General features: G+C 43.7%; 1 protein-coding gene across 1 annotated transcript in view; it reads left to right on the forward strand.

The window, feature by feature from the left end:
- The first annotated feature begins 346 nt into the window (after positions 1–346).
- Positions 347–9,477, forward strand: part of Clasp1 (cytoplasmic linker associated protein 1) — a 289,328-nt gene continuing 280,197 nt past the window's right edge. Inside the window, exon 1 of the mRNA XM_029562400.1 lies at positions 347–588. The gene's annotated coding sequence lies outside the window, so the exon portion shown is untranslated. The remainder of the gene's footprint in view (positions 589–9,477) is intronic.

The following is a 9,477-nucleotide window of genomic DNA, read 5'->3' on the forward strand; positions in this document are numbered from 1 at the left end:
CGGGCACCCGTAACCCAGAAGTGAAAGCCTGTTTCCTTCAGGTATTAGACACCCATGACCGAAAGAAGTTCCGGCCGGAAGACTTTTGTCCACACTCTGCGGACTTCTCGCTAACTCTTATCACACAGCCAGCGTTCTGTTTCCGTGTTCACTTAGATCCCATGTTCCTTGTATTGCCCGAGTTTTGCCTCCACTCCCAAGGGCCCTAATTTTCCCCGGTCACCCTTTTCCTTAAAGCGCCTTTGTCCTACGGATAGCCATTAGGGTCAATCAACCTTCCCTTGGGGGTAAAAGGGGCAGGTGGTGCCAGTTTCCGAAGCCCAACGCTGCCAGACCTGCGGCTGCGCGGGGCGTTACTATAGAGAGGAAGCCACCGCTCTGGACTCGGTTTATAGTCTCTATGGTCCACCCGGGTCGGTGGCGGTAAGGGGGAAGAAGGGAGACCGCACTGCGCAGGCGCAGTCAGCTTCTCACTTTTTTTTTTTTTTTTTTTTTTTTTAATCCCCGCACCAAGCGCTTAACCTCATTGGGGTGGAGAAGGCGGCGGCTGTCCGGTCCGCATCCGCAACAGTAGTGAATAATAGAGCTGTAAGTACCGGGTTAAGGACGAAGGCGCTGTAGGCTGAAGTCCACCCGAGGGCCCTGGTCCCTTTCCCGGCGGCGGCGGCGGCGGCGGGCGCAGGGTCCGGGCAGGGAAGGTGTCCGGCTCTGTCAGCCGCTCTGGGGTGCACTTTTGGGGGAGGGGGTGACCCCGAGGTGGGATCGGGGTGAGGAGCCGGGGTGCGAGGGTTGTTGGTCCCATCCCGATTGCAGGCTGCCTTGCAGAGGGGAGGTGGAGCGACGATGGGGTCAAGCTGGGCTTTGTGTGCCCCTGTCGCTTTCAGACCCCACCCCGGGGCCCCTCCTGACCCCTTGTCTCCCCAGGCCGGTTGGGGAAAGCCAGAGCAGCCTGGGGGGCGCGCTGAAAGGAGCCTCGGTTGCAAAGACAGGGAAGGGGCTTCGGCAGAGCGAACCCCACAACTAGTCATCGGAGAGTGATGGGTGTGGAGAAAGATCCAGAGCGAAGAAGGGGTTGTCTGGGAGGCCAGGCGGGCGGACGGGGCTCCCAGCCGGGCCTAGACAAAAGCGGAGCGGCCGGGGCCCTGCGGGCTGCGGAGGGTCCCCTTGGTCCCCAGGAGGGCCCCCAGGGAGGGTCTTTGCGAAGCTGGGGAAAGCGAGCAAGTGCTGAGTTAAGCCTGTGCACCCTCCTCAACTTGCCTTTGTTGTTCTTTGGTATTGGCAGAGCCGCTCTGACGGAGATGAGTGTGTGATCTTGCACGTTAGTCTGGTTGGGTACAATGGAGCTGATGGAATCTTGCTTTCCATTTTCTGAGCTGCTTGAATGAGTGTGGGGTTTTCTAAACTAAAACTCATTGCATAATCTAAAGATTTGTGGGTTTTTTTTTTTTTTTTTTTTTGGTCTTTTTTTGAGACAGGGTCTCCTTGTAGCCCCAGCTGGCTTGGATCTCACTATGTAGATCAGGCTGGCCTCGAACTCACAGAGATCCGCCTGCCTCAGCCTCCCAAGTGCTGGGATTAAAGGCGTGCCCCACCATGCCCTGCGAATCTAAAGATTTTTAAAAAATAGTTGTTTTTATTTCTTAAATTAAAAAAACAAATTAGGTGGAGCCTTAAAGCATGTTGTGTCGCATCCGGGTGAATTTCTGTTAGGGGAATTCGTTGATGAAACACTGACCTAATGGTATAACCTATGAGTTCTTTAAACCTGATACTTTAATTTGTAGATGTGGCAGTGAGCGCTTCGGATGCTGTAGTCCTTTGGGAGGCAGTGATGAAGGAGAGTCAGGAGAGATACAGTTGCATGCTGCCCGGCACTTCGCACCAGATTCAGGTGCCACAGGCCAGTATCAATTCTGGCTTTAGAAATTATTGTTTTTAGCCGGGCGTGGTGGTGCACGCCTTCAATCCCAGCATTCGGGAGGCAGAGGCAGGCGGATCTCTGTGAGTGCAAGGCCACCCTGGTCTACATAGTGAGTTCCAGGACAGCTGAGGCTATAGGGAGACCCTGTCTCAAAAAGACCCCCCCCCCAAAAAAAGAAAGAAATTATTGTTTTTATTACTATTTGTGACATTTATGGAACTCTTGGTATGAGGAATTCTAAACGGGTAAGATTGCTCATCCTTGGATTTAGGAGGGAGAGTAGCAACATTGATGCAGAGACTATAGAGATAGGGAAAAATACCACAGTGCCCCAGAGAGCTGAATATTATTTATCTTTTTAATCCTTGCTAAGAAAGATTTAAATTTTAATGAGCTATTTTCTCATTCATCTTTGTAAAATTGTCTAGTGCACCTTTGTAGTAGTACTCAAATCTCAGTTTCTGTTAGTCATCGTTTATCATGGGTAACAAGTAACTGTGCTGATTAATTTTTATTGTACACTTGATACAATCTAGAGTCCCCTGGGAAGAGGGCACCTCAATTGAGAGATTTCTCAGATCAAATTGGCCTATGGGCATGTGTGTGAGGAGTTGTTTTGATTGATGGTTGATGTGGACAGGCCCAGCCCCACTGTAGAAGGCACTATTCCTAGGCAGGTGAGTGAGTCTAGGTTGTATAAGAAAGCTAGTTGTGGGAGCCAGAGAGCAAACCAGTAAATATTGTTTCTTCATGGACTGTGCTTCAAGTTCTTGTCCCGACTACTTCAATGATGAATTGTAGTCTGTAATTGTAAGCCAAATAAACCCTTTTCTTCCCTTAAGTTGCTTTTGGTCATGGTGTTTATCATAGCAATAAAAAGCAAACTAATAGAGTCACTACTTTAGATCTTTAAAGTTTTAATTCATTATTTATGTTTTGTTGTTGAGGCTTGAACCCAGGGCCTTCTATGTGCTAGGCAAATGCTCTACCATTTAGTTTTTAAAAAAACTTTTGTTTATTTGTGTGTGTGAGAGAGAGGGGGGGGAGAGAGAGAGAGAAATGAGAAAGTTTACATGTACCATGGCATGCATGTGGAGGGTTAGAGAACAGCTTGAGGGAGTCCACGCTCTCTTTCTACCATGTGTATGTATCCTGAGAATTGAGCTCAGGTCCTTGGGCTTGACAGCAAATGCTGTTACTGGCCCCCAACATTTCTTTTGTGTTAATAGCAAGCAAAAATCTACAGCTTGGTGTGTTTGTCTCAGTAATAACTGTAATAGACTTTCTGATGATGGGAACTTGCTTTTTATAGAGCAAGATTCACATCCTTAAAATAGTTTACATGGATGGTAAGGAATGATTGGTCAGAAGGACATTAGGGTTATCATTCAAATGTATTACATTTTGTTTGGTTTTGGATTTAATTTTTTTTTCAGTCTTGCTAATTTTCTGTTCTTGAGTAGCTCAGTGTCTTCAGAAGTTACGTGAGATAATTTTTAGATCCGAGACTTGTTTGAGATTCCATTTATTTTTACTAATTACTTAAAATCAGTTTTATATTACATTTATTTATTTAGTGTGTGTATGCGAGTGGGTATGAATGAATGTGCCACAATGCATGTGTGGAAGTCAGAGGACAATTTTCAGAGTTTGTTCTTTCCTTCTACCAAGTGGATCCCAGGGTTGGAATTCAGGCTTGGTGGCAAGTGCCTTCTTTACCTGCTGAGCCATCTTAAGGACCCTAAAATTAACTTTAAATAAATAATACTTCTAATTTTGTAGTACTATTGTAAGTATAACTATTTAAAGTTAAAGATTAGGCTCAGAACTGAGTTCCAATACTTGCCACTTGTGATAAATGCAAATTTGGTGCTCAAATCACTCAATTGGTGAAAATCGTAGATAGTAATAAATTGTGTTTAAAAAAAGAATCACTTGAAAGAGTTCCTTGAAGCTAAGAGAAAGATCTGTTTTCAATTAAAATAAAAACCAAACAAAGAAAAAAATCTCTTCTGATGGCAGTTTTTGGTTTGTAAAATGTTTCACAAATGAACCATGCTTTCTTACTCGGTGCCCAGCCCAGCATCACCCCGTAAAGCCTCTATACATACATAGACTGTGTGTTGAATTAACCAATCTGTAAAGTGCCATAATTTACTGATTGTTTCTAGCTGGTTCCCCCCATCCTAGGGCTTTACTGCCTCTTTTTCTGCCACACCAGACGACTTTTCTGTCCAAATTCTTAAGGTATCACTCCCCCATCCCACCTCTCTTCATGGAGCCCAAAAGATATAGCTCAGATGTGCCCAGATGGTGGAGCATCTTCTCCAACACCCTTTTAACTTCTGTTTGCATCCTGCCGGGAAGCCTCCACACTCCTGCTCTTTCTGCTTGTATCCCTCACCTTCCTCCTGGTCCCTCACTCTGGGGCATTCACTCTTTAAATCCTTGGATACAAGGAGTTTATAGAACATACTCTGATGTCTTCTGTTTGCTGGTGTGACTTTATAACTAGTGGAGGTTGTTGATTGTGTGAAAGAATAAAGAAATGTAAATGAATAGGATTAAAGCTGTGGAAGAGTTCTTATATCCACAATCTCTACTTAGACACAAAATGCAGGCATGCTTCTTTTCTCCAGAACAGGCTTTGGTTACCAGAAATGTTTTAGACTGCACAAAGTCTGGCCCCTTCCCTTCACTTGTTGATGTTAGTTAACCCCCTGAAGCAGTGTGAATTAAATCTTTTTGAAACACATCTTCAGGTTCCTCTGGTCAGTCAGGCTTTCTCTAGATTTAAATGAGATTCTTTACTAAACCCATTTTTGAGTTGGGTACAAGGTCCCAAGAGGTTCATTTGTAAAGATATGCATATTCTCAGCATGTCAGAGGCTCCCGAGTCTGGGAGGGGAGACCATAACCTGAATTGATGCTGGTTATATTAGAAGTATGCAAACAACCCTAGATCCTTTGTTCCCTCTTGGTTTATTTGTATTCTAGTTTATTTGTATTGGGCACTGAACCCAGGGCCTCAAGCACTATGTTGTCTGCCACTGACTGAGCTACATTCCAGTCCCCTCTCTGGATTAAGAGAAGCTTTCATGCCTATTTATATAAAATGTGTATGAGTGTTTTGACTGCATGTCTATAAGAGGGTGTTGGATCCCCTGGAACTGGAGTTACAGATGGTTGTTAGCAGCCATGTGGGTGCTGGAAACTGAACTCAGGTCTTCTGCAAGAGCAGTAAGTGCCCTTAACTGCTGAACCATCTCTCTATCCCCAATGCTTTTATTTTTTTAAAAAATATATCTATTTGCCGGGTGTGGTGGTGCACGCCTGTAGTCCCAGCACTTGGGAGGCAGAGGCAGGCAGATCTCTGTGAGTTCAAGGCCAGCCTGGTCTACATAGTGAGTTCCAGGACAGCTGGGACTACAGGGAGATTCTGTCTCAAAAAGACAAAAAAAAAAAAAAATCCATTTAAATTTTATGTGTATGAGTGTTTTGTCTGCATGTATGTAAGTGTCCCACCTTTGTGCAATGGCCATGGAGGTTAGAAGATGGAATCAGATTCCCTGGAACTGAACAGTTATTAGCCACCATGTGGATACTGGGATCTGAACCTGGGTCTTCTGCAAGAACAGCCAGTGTTCTTAACTGCTTAGCCATTTCTCCAGCTCCTAAAATATTTAAAAAATTTTTTTGATAGTTTCATTCGTGTTTTAATGCATTTCTGTTTTTTAAAAAATTGTGTGTGTGTGTGTATGTTTGTGTGTGTGTAGGAAGGCCAGAGGTCAACCTCAGGTGTCTTCTTCAATTGCTGTTCATCCTATAGTTTTGAGATAGGTCGTCTTCACTGCATTTGGAGAGATTTGGCTAGACTTGTTGGTTAGCGAGCCCCAGGAGTCTTCCTGTCTCTGCCTCCCCTCCCCAGCACTGAAAGTGTAATTTTGTTCTGCCATGTCTAGCTTTTTAAAAATTTAATGTCCAGATTGAATTCAGGTCCTCATGCTTGTGTGCCAAGTGCTTTACTGACTGAACCCTCTTCCCAGCCCTGTTTTTTTTTTTTTTTTTTTTTTTTAAGTGTTGTTTGTTACTATTTTATTTTTATTTATTTTTTTATGTGTATGAGTGTATTGCCTGCATGTGTGTAAGTGTACCTGTGTTGTACAATGCACGTGGAGGTCAGAAGAAGGTGTCAGATCCCCTGGAACTGGAGTTAAGGACAGTTGTTAGCTGCCATGTGGGTGCTGGGAATTGAACCTGATTCCTCTGCAAGAGCAGCCAGTGCTTTTAACCACTGAGTCATCTTTTCAGCCCCTCTTTATTAGTATTTTAAAGTGTTATTTTTTTTTTTTTACATTTGTGTGTGTGTGTGTATGGTGTGATAGTTTGTGTGCCATAGCACATGTGGAAGTAAGAAGATTGCTTTCCTGAATTGGTTCTCTCCTGCAATGTGGGTCACTCAGGTCCTTAGGCACAATGGTAAATGCCTTTACCCACCGAGCCACCTTGCCCACTCTTTAGTGTTCTTTAAATGCAGTGTGTAAAACAAAATAGAATTTTTTTATATGACCTGATTAGAATATACAGCTTGTTTTTCAAGTTAAGAAACAGTGTGGGGCTGGAGAGATTCTTCAGTGGTTAAGATTGCATACTGCTCTTGACAGGCGTGGTGGTGCATGCCTTTAGTTCCAGCACTCGGGAGGCAGAAGCAGGTGGATTTCTGTGAGTTCGAGAGGTCAGGGTGGTCTACATAATGAGTTCCAGGCCAGCTGGGGCTACAGGGAGACCCTGAAAAAGACCAAAAAAAAAAAAAAAAAAAAAAAAGCATACTGCTCTTGCAGAAGACCTGATTTGGTTCCCAGCTCCCAAGTCAGGTGACTCACGACTGCCTGTAACTCCAGCTCCAGAGGATCCAACACCTCTGGCCTCCATGTGCTCTTATGTATACATACTAACATACGAACACATACAAATATTGAAAAATAAAATAAATCTAAAAAGAAACTGTGGGAATGATTTTCAAACTTTGTTGTACATTCTGACTGTACTATAGGCTTGTCTATGATTTTAGACCAATTAAATAATCTCTTTGTGTCTTTGAGTCTTTATAAAAAAATGAGAGTGAGTAGCGGGAAGGTACTTATATGGCTGTTGTGTGGATGAAATGAGATAATACTTGTAAAGTGGTTGGAAGACTGGCATTTACTAGTGAGTAATAATTCTGGGTAGGTAGGAGTTAATGCTAATAACAGTGTTATATACTGGCAGTAAAACATCACCATGCTCAGTTGGGAACCTGTGTGATTATAAATGACCCAATCTCACTTACTCTTGACTATCTAGAGATTTTGGTCAGCTAAGTCTGCGTGGCCACTGGTTCAACCACCCCAGATGATTCTTACACATCCCAGGTGTTAGAAGTACTGCACTCTGCTTCATGCTGCTGGTGATCATGTTAACTCTTACAAGGTTAAATTTAATGGAAAAGCTTGGCCCCTGGGCTCCATCTCCTTTGGAGACCTTTTTTTTTTTTTTTTTAGAATATTTTATTTTTATTTTATGTTTATGAGTGTTTTGCCTGTATGTATGTAAGTGCACCACATGTGTGGATTGCCTGTAGTGGCCAGGAGAGGGTGTCTGGTCCCCTAGAACTGGAGTTACAGGTTAACTGCCATGTAGGTACTGGGAATTGAACCCAGGTCCTCTGGAAGAACAGCAAGTGTTCTTAACCATTGAGCCATCTCTCCAGCCTCCCCCCCATGTTTTTTTTTGAAAAAATAGGTTTTGACTCTGTGTGTCTGTGTGTGTGTGTGTGTGTGTGTGTGTGTGTGTATACAAGTGGTGGTCAGAGGATAACTTTGGGTGTCATTCCTCAGGAGCCATCCACCTTGTTTTTGAGCCAGAGTCTCTCACTGGCCAAGAACTCATTGATTCAGCTAGGCTGGATGGTTGGCCAGCAAGCCTGTCTCTGCCTCCTGTTACAAGTATACACTACCATACCCAGCTTTTTCTTGTATGTTCTAGGAATTGAACTCAGGACCTCATGCTTGCAGGGGAAGCATTTTACTCACTACAGCTATCTCCCCAGCCTGGCATCTCATCATCCCTCCCTCCCTCCCTCCCTCTCATTCATTCACTCATTCATTTGCGTGTGTGTATACATACACGCTCATGCATGTGCACTTGTGTTATAGCTCCTGTGTTGAGGTCAGAGGACAGTTTCCGGAAGTTGGTTCCACCATATATAGGTTTCAGGAATCAAACTCAGGTCATCATGCTTGGCAGCTGGCACCTTTACCCACTGAGCCTTTGTGCCGGCTCCCATTTTTAAAAAAATCAGTTTGGAATGTATTCTAAACACCATTACCACTTTTTTTGTAGAGATCTAAATGAATGATTTCATAATGATCACAGCTAGATTTTAAAAAAGAACATGATTTCAAACCATTTTACAGTCATAATCCCCTTTGCTTTTTTTTGGTATTTTATATATACATATATATATAGTTTTAATTGAGCTTTTTAAATTTCATACATTTCCCACTCAAATCCAGACCCCCTCCCCCATTCGTGCCTCTCCCATTCCCCCACTGAACCCTATGCATTCTGCCATACATGCTCAATTCTCAGGTGTTTGTACCCAAATGTCCTTCAGTGTAAATGTGTCATTTTTGAGACAGGGTCTCCCTGTAGCCGCAGCTGGTGTGGAACTCGTTGTGTAGATCAGGGTAGCCTCGAACTCACAGAGATCCACCTGCTCTGGGATTAAAGGTATGTGCCACTATGCCCTGGCCCTCCCGCTCTCTTTTAAGTCCGGTGAGTTGGGCAGGGAAGGAACTTGACTCTGACGTCAGGTTGCAGATGAGAAGCCGAAGTCTGCAGGTAAAATCCATTTCTCCTAGAACCAGGAGACAGGGCCTTCTGTTGCTTGACCTGCTGCTCTCAGTGGCATAATTTTATTGACTTTATTGAAGTTGTGGCTCATGAAGTCATTTGATCCTTTTGCCATGTGAATAGTTGCCAAACCAGATTTCCCCCTTTCCTTCGGTGCATATACACTTGACTTAAATAACAAAAACAAAAACGTCTATAAATTCAATTGGTTGGTACCCAACTGTAATTCCTGTAATTTCAGACTCAGGAGGCTGAGGCAGGAGGGTCATGTGTTCAGGCTAGCCTGGGTTATGTAGGGAGCCTGTGTCTCAACAAAACAGACAAGTGAACAAAAATTAAATTCGAGGTTTTATGTTTACATAAGATGTATCTTTTGGAGAAATGAAATCTCAAATTGCCCTCTTGGCTGCCTGTTACCTTGGCCCAGATGGATGCCCGTCCTTGATCAGGATAGCTGAGGTCAATATTTGTACTTCCCACCTGTTTCCATACCTGTTGTTCAAGTAACTGTCCAGACAGAATCAACTAAATTAATTGATAGTCTTATTTTTGTAATGTAGCAATAATACAGAAAGTTGACACCAGACAGGAAAACCCATATTTGATCATTCTAGCAGCTGTGTGTGTGTGTGTGTGTGTGTGTGTGTGTGTGTGTGTGTGTG

The sequence above is a fragment of the Nannospalax galili genome, unplaced genomic scaffold (genome assembly GCF_000622305.1).
Source record: "Nannospalax galili isolate Female #2095 unplaced genomic scaffold, S.galili_v1.0 scaffold633, whole genome shotgun sequence".
Lineage (NCBI taxonomy): Eukaryota > Metazoa > Chordata > Mammalia > Rodentia > Spalacidae > Nannospalax > Nannospalax galili.